The sequence below is a fragment of the Hesperophylax consimilis genome, chromosome 11 (assembly GCF_061612785.1).
Source record: "Hesperophylax consimilis isolate HC1 chromosome 11, BYU_Hcon_1.0, whole genome shotgun sequence".
NCBI classification, from domain to species: Eukaryota; Metazoa; Arthropoda; class Insecta; order Trichoptera; family Limnephilidae; genus Hesperophylax; species Hesperophylax consimilis.
Genome location: NC_142846.1, coordinates 28832189 through 28842731, shown reverse-complemented (window position 1 = coordinate 28842731; position 10543 = coordinate 28832189). Strand labels below are relative to the sequence as shown.

The following is a 10543-nucleotide window of genomic DNA, read 5'->3' as shown; positions in this document are numbered from 1 at the left end:
GCCAAGTAATTCAAATAACATTTGGATGATTTCAAAACTCACCCCAATGGTGTAAAACATTTTTTGTAGGAATTCTATTGAAAAAAAGATTATATATTATATACATATGAACACTTTTTGCTAATTTGTTATGATGTTCGCAGTTTTAAAGGGTTAATATAAGAATATAACTACATATTCTAATCTCGTTAAATTGTTTTTAAATTTAGATTATTTTACTAAAAAAACTCGAAAATACTACATCTTACATGCAGAATTATTCACAACATTCTTCTCGTGCGGGAGAATTTGAAGTTCAAGTACTACTCTCATTTTCATGACCGCACTGCGAGGTCTCACTTTCATAGGCCAGCAAAACATCGTCTTGCTGACCTTACCGCCAGACCGACGTTTGCAGCAGTTCACAGCAGGACGGGAGCTTACGTAACCTCACGCGCGCACAGAGCACCGTCTCAGTACTCCAACTCTCCTCTCCTGCTGCTATCTGCTTCCCTGGTAGCTAGCGCTGGTGCTACATCCAAACCAGTCCGCTTGTTAGGTGTATTAGCCGGTACAGGCAACGGGCAACGGGTAACAGGCAACAAGCACTACCGCATGCCGGTAGGTAGCCTCCTCACTGAAACAAACCGGTAACCGGTAGCCAGGCTCGCAGGTGTCGGGTAAGAAGCAAGAAGCAAGAAGAAAGACGTGCAAGTGGAGGGGACATAGGCGTGGTCAGAAGCCTCGCTTTAATATCCGGTCTCGAGCCGACCAATAACAACCGCCTGTACCCGCTTTATTAGCATATTCGCACGATTAACATGTCCGCTGAGAAGCGCTTTGTCAGTCGGGAAAAAAATTAAGACGCGCACCAGTTCAATTATATGTGGGAAGTAAATAAAATGGACGTGTCGAGAAGTGCTGGATTATCCTGCTTCGACTGTCATTCCAACTTTACAGCAGTTTGTGAAGCTTTTGAACGTTAAAGCTCGGTGAGTTAATGCGTTCCTTGTTTTCCTGTTTATTACAAACCTCTTGTAATTGTTTTGGAAGTTATGAACTTTGTGATGGAACATTATTGTGTACATCACTTTGTTTTTTGAACACAACCGGATTCGGCGCAACCGTGCCTTCGCCAGGAAGGTACAAATCGTTTACATTGGTGGCCGGATAACTCATCAAATTGACAATGCAACCTGCCCTTAAAAAGTGATATAAAGTAATGAATAGTGATGAAACAAAAACTAGGTTAAATAAGTTTCGCTTTTGACGACTTTAAATCACTTGTTAAAGGTGTGTCGAATTATGATTGTTTTGAGTTATCACGGAACCGTTCACGATTGCTCTGAAGAAGCCGATTGGCATCTTATAATAAAGCTATACGTGAGAGTGTTTTAATCACTTTTATTACCCGTAAGATGCTTTTTCTTGCGGGTTCACAGAACCGACAACGAAAAATTTTTTACAAACAAAATATGAAACCCAACTTAACCTTACCTAACTAACCTAACCTAACAGCTTCTTGCACCCAAAAATATAATCTATTGTGATTATCGACTCGTTCAAGAATCCATAATGAAAAATAAGCTTACAGTCTAGACAAGACGGCTACCATCGTATTAGTTTTTAGTCAGCGGTTGTGTGCACATTTCATAACAAAAAAATATTTAAAAACTTATTTGCATATAAAGGACGTCTAAAAAAAACACACAATATCACGTTTTACCAGAAATTATAAATTTACTAACACTTTGAACTTTATTAAATTATTTGAAAGACATTGCTTAAGGTTTTGAATTACATACATGTTATTACTTAATCTGATAATTTTACAAAACCTTTACATTTATGAATTATGAACTATATCAAATAGTCTAGAATATCCTTGATCGTAAAGCTTTGTTTAATACTTAAAAATATATAATTGGTTGAAATGTGATATTTAATGTGCCGAGAGAACTATTAACAATATGATATACCTACATAACTAGCAACTATCCAACTTCATTAATTAACAACTAACACTCAATTAATTAACGGCTACACAGTGAACATTAAAATTCTGGAAAACATATATTTTTATATGAAAATCTCACGCTTGTGGATGTTGTCAAACCCGTGCCAAGCAAATTTACAAAAATAATGTTTAATTCGTGAAGACAGTGTTTGCGATTTTTAAACAAAAATTTGATACAGAATAATCTGAAAAAGATACGGTCGTATCTAGGACTTGAACCCAGCACCTAAGCCTTGCCGGGGCGCTCTTCTACCAACTAAGCTAATGGGTCCCTATTTCATTGGTTCATATATTTTTTAATTGTATCATACTTTGAATAAGAACATTATCATATATATGAATGATCGTACGATTCATCTCTAACTAAATGCAACCTAGATAGTGTATTGTGTAATTTTTTTTTTTTAATTGTTTTTTTTTTTTTGGATTAACTTTATTAGTAAAACCTCAAATTTTCATATTTAATTATAACAGTTTATATACAGTTATATATTTATGGTGCAGTTAAATCTATTTAAGATACTTATTTAGAGTAGCGCAGCGGCAAGGTGAAGGTCATGGGTTCAAGTCCTAGATGCGACCGTATTTTTTTCAATTTTTTCTGTTTCAGATTTTCGTTTAAGAATAGCTAATATTGTTGTCAATAATTAAATATTGCAAATTGTGGTTTTACACAAATTATTCCAAAAATTAGTGTTGAAGCTATTCTATAAATATTTTGTGAAATATTAGATGCTTATATTCTAGTAAAATAATGCTTTTGAATCGACGATTATTTTTTGTGTTCTTAGACTATAATTACTTTGTCCATTATAATTTTCCAATGAAACACCTACTTAATATTTTTTCTCGAGCTGAAAGTCTAAAATCTTGATTTTGAACATAATCTTGCAGTCATTAACGAAAAAAAGCAGCGATGATCTCAGATGGGAACAATTTATTGAATTTAAGCAGCCGGGAGCTATAAAAATTAATTACTAGGAGGTTTTATATTATCTGCTTTGTTTTAAATAAGCATTTTTTAACGGCGTGACTGTCGGTCAAGCGACGAGAGAAAGAAGAATAATAAGAACCAAGATCTAAGAAGCTTTACAAATACAGAGATTAGTGAGCCATTCTTTCTTTCTTAGATCTTTGTCGATCAAATAACAATAACCTTATATTACAAGTTGGCACCCACAAAATAACTTTAATAACATTCGTTTGGTAGGCTCCTAATTGTGTTATTTATCTAATTATCATTTACCGTATCTTTATTGCTGGTAAAGATTTTAATCTTACAACGGCCAAGGATTTCTTGAATGTAATTAAGTAGGTACCCACTGAATAACACTTCAAAGATGTCAAAACACAAAATGTATTCGCAAAGTTTTTTTTATACCTAATGTGTTTTGTATCATGTTTCAAATTAATTAATACAAAAGTACCTCAGTGATGATGTCAGACACGCCCTGCGTGGTCAAGTGGTTATGACTCTTGGCTATGAATCCGGAGGTCACGGGTTAGTATCCCGGCAATTTTACAATTTTTATTCTTAGTTTTAAATTGTAAGTCACCAGTTATATATCTTAGTTGAAAGTCACTAGCCATACAATAAGTAAAATACATAAGTAAACTTAAATAAATTTAAAAAGAATTTTCCTAGAAAAGTGCGCTAAATAAATAATCTAATGAATCATGGAAGAAGAAGATCATACAAATAAATATAAATGAAACATGAAACAGAACAAGACAAAGAAAAATAAAAGATAACGGTCTCAACTGGGAATCGAACCCAGGATCTCGGTCTTACCGGGACAACGTATTTAACCAATCGACCATTGGGACCTCATTTGTGTCGATCTAATTCATTCTGGGTTCGATTCCCAGTTGAGAAAGGTATCTTTTTATTTTTATTTGTCTTGTTCTGTTTCATGTTTCATTAAGATTTATTAGTATGATCTTCTTCTTCCATGATTCATTAGATTATTTATTAAACTAAGGATGGGTTGTTTCGGAGAATTTGAACAATTCATCAAATTTCAATGTTCATTTTCGGGTTCTATGAAAGTCCTATTCAAGTTCTGTTATTATATCATTATAGGCCAGTTGCTTGACAGAACTGAAATAATAAGAGAGCTTTAAAAAATCTTTCACAGAACTTGAAAATCAACATTGAAATTTGAAGAATTGTTCAAATTCCACGAAACAACCCGTCCTAAGACTTAAAGCTAGCAAATAAGAATTGAGATTAATAAATAGTGATTTACATCTAAGAATTATAATAGCTTGTGACCTACAACTAAGACTTCTAACTACTATTAAAAAGAATATAACACGTACCTGTATTTACTAATAATAATCTCAGGGAACTCTAGTTCAGACCATCTCTCAACGAACCATCAAAATGAACACACTTTATGAAGTTATACTGATATACCATTTAATTGGCAACAAAGTTATACATATTATTACTAAATAATTTTAAAACTATTGTATATAACAATTGTATGCTGGAAGTTACTGGCACTCTGTGTCATTACATTTGATAGCGGAACCATGTATTTAAAAGCGCTTACTGCTGTGCACCGATGTAGGACGTTTGGGTTTCTCTAACCGTCCAGAGTTTAGAGAAAAACGGTTTTCGACCTTGCCGCTATATGTGGGTCACCAATGGATCGTCTCCCGACTCCCACAACTCAACTCAACAAGTCCACGGCTTTCTTTATTATGAACCGACGAGTTTTTATATCTCAAGTGCAGTCCCGCTGTGAGTTCCCGCTTCCCCTACTGTTTCGTCTCTCCGCCAATTATTTCCCCCATGTCCGTATATAATCATTCCTTTTATGGGCATGATTTTTGCGTTAGCGCTTACCGCTATTTTTCGTCTATCACCGTATAAAGCGATCCATCTGATTGCAAGTGACCAAGGCATGTTTTACACTATATTGCTATGTGATCAATGTGGTGGTGTATCCTCTATGATTTGTAGTACTACTACTGATTTAAAACTATTGACCGACGTGTGTCAAATATGTGTGTATTTATTGTTTCTTTACATGCTGTTAGGATTTGAATTATTAACCTAACTAGGACTAGCCTGTTTTGAGGCAAAAAAATGTACAAATTAAAAAAAACAACACAAAATAATATGTATATTAAATGAATTATTTTTCATAAAAAATAACTTGTACCTACTAAGCTGACCGAACCTATAACAATAATGTAGTAAACATGTAGGGTGACCATGTGAAATAAAATATTTTGCTCTTAATTTAAATGAAAGTATGAACAACAGAGAAAAGTAGAATAAAAAATGCAATATGCATTATGCGATTAAATTAACAATATTTGGATTATTTGTATAGTTTTGTGCAAAATCACCTTATGACACCTCACTTAGGACACTATTCAGACCACATTATATTTTAATTTATTTTATTATCCGTCCTTTCAGTATTTTCATACATGGGAGGTTAAGAAGTGTAAAATATTTATAAGTTTGTAAGGAACTACAGTAATTTACTCCTTCCTATGTCCAAAATTTAAATTTTTACTGAACAGCACGACATCCGTGTAGGTAGTCCTTAAAAGCTTACAGCGACACTCAATAACTTGTGGTGATTAGCTAAGTTACCCATTCAAGTTATGTCACACCCGAAATAATGTTATTTGATAACTTAAATTAAAACTCAAAAGTTTTATTTCTCAAAATTCTGTATTTCTTTTGTAATACGTTTTTTACGATTACTGTAAATTTTTATTAGCCGAAATGATTCATTTTATTGCTTCCATCTTAAGATAAAAGTCGATATAAAACGAGCGGGATTGTCTACTCAATAAACAATCGAATAAACCAAACCAACAATGGAGGGAACCTACCTAGGTAAGTTTATGAAGGAAATTGGATATCTGTTATAATAATTGAAATGTATAAGAGCTTCGCCAGCGAATGTTCCGAATACAAAACATATTAATTTATAGAAACATTTCGGAGTCTTGTAATGGGGAAAAGAACATTGAGAAAATCGATTATATTTATTTTATGGCTATTCTGTCTATTCAATGAATGAATGAAACATATGTTTTGCACACATAAAAGATAAACAAAATGTGTACACCTTTCGATTGTAAATAAAAAATTGTTTTGTAAAAGTTTAACGAAGGTATTTTATTATATTTTTATTCATTATGAACACAAGCTTAATACACACAGACATATGTACAGAAAGAGTTGCTTTATTGAAATTCTGCGTCTCTTAAGACTTTTGATAAATATATGAATTGTACGTCCAGCATAAAATAATCTACAAATCACATATAGGTACTATACGATAGCCTCTAAATCCTGAAACACCTATGATAATACATGCATATTGTTTAGTGGTGGACTTAAAATGAATACCATGAGAAAATTGCCAAAGTTATTGGAATCTGAAAATAATTGACTGGTGTTAAAGCGCCATTTTGGTGAAAAATATGGTCACTTCAAACGACAATTTTATTTAACTTTTATAAACCACTATGCTAGGTTTATAAATATTAGAATTAATCAATTGAAGATCAAACAGATCGGTTATATTTTTGACTCTAGAACCAGAAATCATTGGTTAAAAACCCGACGATGAAAATTTAGATTTTTTTTTCTCAACACAGACAAAATTTGGTAATGGTGAAAATGTTGCTTTGTTGACTATGATTATTAAAGAGTCTAAGGGCGATACAATTAAAAAGACGTCTTCTCGTTATATATTTTGACGGTTCAAACACCCTTGTCTGTAATTGAGTTGTCTTAATTAACGTGTACTCTGATAATTTCTTAAATATGATTGTTTGATAGCGAATCATAAAACCGTAAACGACAAAATTATTAAAATTTTGAGCAGGAGAATAATATCACGTTGATTTAATATGCATTTTAATTATTTTAATATTCAAAGTTAAAGTCAGCCAATGAAGGTAACATCGTATCGGCTTGATGCTATCTCGCACAGTGTTTTGTTTAATGACCAACTGTCCTTACTTAATTAATACAAACATTTAAATAATTATTAATGATTGGCTATTTCATGGTCCATCGTTACGTCTGGGCTGACTAGATTATGGACGATTTTACCGAAGATAAAATTTAATGTTCCTCTCTGGTATTTTGTAGAATCTGTTCAAAATAGCTCAGGGCATTCAGTCACATGTACGAGTCGAATGTCCACATTCTATGCTTTGAAAGCGTAGACTAAACATATGTGGTCATTTACACATTCCCAGGTAGGAACTTGTCTACATTTTGAGGCTAGAATTCGAGTTGATGATTTGTTTAATTCGATTATAATGTTATTAAAAATACTGAGTAGGTTAATAGACATGATTTGATTACCTCCGAATGTCTATGTGTGTATCCGGAGTGTTTCATTATCATTGATGCAAAATACTTGTTTTTTTATACCATATTTGTATAACGACCTATATATCTTTGCTCTGGACCCAAAGGTTGCTGTTAAAACATGAAAATTCTATTTAATTTATTTTGGTTTTTCGTAAGTTAATACACACGTGTAGGTATTATATTTTTCCTAGCGGAAAACTTTATTTAGACGAGATATTTCACAAACAACAATTCATCAAATTTAAAAGTTAAAATTCAAGTTCTGCGAAAGTTCTATTCAATTTTTGTTATTATTTCATCAATCCTAGGTTGTTTCTCAGTACTTAGATAGTAACATAACTTGAATAAGAATTTCATGGAACTTGAATATGGGCTTCTCTATTTATATATATTTAAAACTGATATAAAACCTTAACAAATGAATTGACAGGTTTCCCGATAAACTTTTAGTAAAGGAGGAATGTATTATCCCGCTGTCGGAACATATGGTTATAAAAATCCTAAGATTTTAGCAATTCGTCATTAAATATTATTACGGTAAATGCATGTGCATGAAGACATGTTCCGATAAATTAGGAATTTACTAAAAGTTTATCAGGAAACGGCCTGTAATCCCGAACTTAATGTATTACCAAAATTTTGAAGAGATTCTTAATAAATTAGCAAAACCTACTCGGTTAAAATCGAAAACTTGCTCAAAATAGCTTTAGCGATCTTTGTTGATCTGATCTGATTAGCGAGGTATGTACTTCATAACCAAGTTCCTACCATCTCCTCACCCGACCCGCTTCGTTTGTCCTCATAATATTCACCAAATTGAGGATGCAAAATGGCTTTGGAAAATTGGGACTGTTCGACTGCTGTGCGGTTTCAGATAAAACCATATGACGTTGGATTAATTGTTTGATGACGAGTATAAATTTTACTTAATAATGTTTGCTACACAGTTCTACAAGGGTGTAAGTACTAAGATAAATATATACTTTGGCAAACAAGTTATTTATAATATCCCATTCAGGACAAGTAATTTGTGTATTTTCGTAGGAAGGAAGTAGTTAGTTGGAGGTAGGTAGTTAATGCGGTATATACTCGTATATCAGGTAGCGGTTCCTACGAGTGTGTGTACCTACTGTTTAGGTAACTACTTATTCTGTGAAATTGTGGTTTGTATTCCAGTACACGTGTTGTACAAATATTATGTTAATCCCTTGTACGCTGTACGCACGTCACGAGACATGACTTACAAAGGACTTGAAGTTTGTTACGATAACCCCCGTCCTCGAAGCGGAGTAACTCGATCCTGCGTGAAACTGTGGCATTTCTCCTTAGCCTCCTTTACCAACGAAAAGGTTTCATATTTCAAATTTTTTGTACCCTCAAAATCAAGTGTATTTTTATACAAAAAATATAAAAAAATGGGTGTGTCAAGCCTACGCAAGACAGAAGTGAAACTTCTAGTATTCTTCTCTCTCTCTCTTTTCATTTCATTCTCTCTTTTTTTCTGTCTATTGACATATTTATAAGTAGCATGTGATAAAAAAAATTAAAAGTTATAAAAAAAGAAAAAAAAAATTAGTTAAAGCGGGGATCGAACCTCGGTTCTTCACGACCACAGTCGTGCGCTCTGCCTGTAGACAGCGAAGATGAGTTAGGAGAGTGAGTTAAACTAGGTATATAATATTAGCTAGGCTCCTATAGCGAAATGATCCCGTTTTTTCGTCACGGTCATGAGTCGGTTTTACTCCGGTCCTCGAAATTGCATGACGCGCGTAAAGAAGTTTCACTTCAAAAAATTCCTGCAAAGTTATGGATGTAATTACGATCTTTTTCAAGCGCGTATGTAATGATTATTTTTATCAACGTCGCATACACCTTGCTAATGTTTTCAGTATTATTAGGGCTTTTTTATACTAATTTTCATATATTTATTGGCAGGTAGAGTAGAAATTAATATTGTTTAGCGTTTGCCAACGACCATACCATGTTGAACACACCGGTTCTCGTCCGATCACCGAAGTTAAGCAACATTGGGCGCGGTCAGTACTTGGATGGGTGACCGCTTGGGAACACCGCGTGCCGTTGGCCCATTTTTTATGGTAATTTCATGTTTTTTTTTATTTTTTTATCGTTACTATCATTAATAATATCATAAAATTCTTTAACTTTTCAAGTATGCTACAGGCCTAAAATATTACTTAGTGGATTGATATTATGGTCAACCATTGAAAAAAAAAATTCCTGCAAAGTTATGGATGTAATTACGATCTTTTTCAAGCGCGTATGTAATGATTATTTTTATCAACGTCGCACACACCTTGCTAATGTTTTCAGTATTATTAGGGCTTTTTTATACTAATTTTCATATATTTATTGGCAGGTAGAATAGAAATTAATATTGTTTAGCGTTTGCCAACGACCATACCATGTTGAACACACCGGTTCTCGTCCGATCACCGAAGTTAAGCAACATTGGGCGCGGTCAGTACTTGGATGGGTGACCGCTTGGGAACACCGCGTGCCGTTGGCCCATTTTTTATGGTAATTTCATGTTTTTTTTTTTTTTTTTATCGTTACTATCATTAATAATATCATAAAATTCTTTAACTTTTCAAGTATGCTACAGGCCTAAAATATTACTTAGTGGATTGATATTATGGTCAACCATTGAAAAAAAAAATTCCTGCAAAGTTATGGATGTAATTACGATCTTTTTCAAGCGCGTATGTAATGATTATTTTTATCAACGTCGCACACACCTTGCTAATGTTTTCAGTATTATTAGGGCTTTTTTATACTAATTTTCATATATTTATTGGCAGGTAGAATAGAAATTAATATTGTTTAGCGTTTGCCAACGACCATACCATGTTGAACACACCGGTTCTCGTCCGATCACCGAAGTTAAGCAACATTGGGCGCGGTCAGTACTTGGATGGGTGACCGCTTGGGAACACCGCGTGCCGTTGGCCCATTTTTTATGGTAATTTTATGTTTTTTTTAATTTTTTTATCGTTAACATCATAAAAAATTTTATATCATTCTTTAACTTTTCAAGTATGCTACAGGCCTAAAATATTACTTAGTGGATTGATATTATGGTCAACCATTGAAAAAAAAAAAGGCGTTAAAAACAAAAAAATAATGTGCGATGGCCGAGAATCGAACTCGGATCAACTGCTTGGAAA

General features: G+C 33.3%; 3 non-coding genes across 3 annotated transcripts; all 3 read left to right on the top strand.

Annotated features, from left to right (window-relative positions):
- The first annotated feature begins 9324 nt into the window (after positions 1–9324).
- On the top strand, positions 9325–9443 carry LOC149419996 (5S ribosomal RNA). The gene has a single exon (XR_016302840.1). It is a non-coding gene; the product is annotated as a 5S ribosomal RNA (ribosomal RNA).
- Positions 9444–9766: 323 nt separating this feature from the next.
- On the top strand, positions 9767–9885 carry LOC149419995 (5S ribosomal RNA). The gene has a single exon (XR_016302839.1). It is a non-coding gene; the product is annotated as a 5S ribosomal RNA (ribosomal RNA).
- Positions 9886–10208: 323 nt separating this feature from the next.
- Positions 10209–10327, top strand: LOC149419994 (5S ribosomal RNA). The gene has a single exon (XR_016302838.1). It is a non-coding gene; the product is annotated as a 5S ribosomal RNA (ribosomal RNA).
- Positions 10328–10543: the final 216 nt, after the last annotated feature.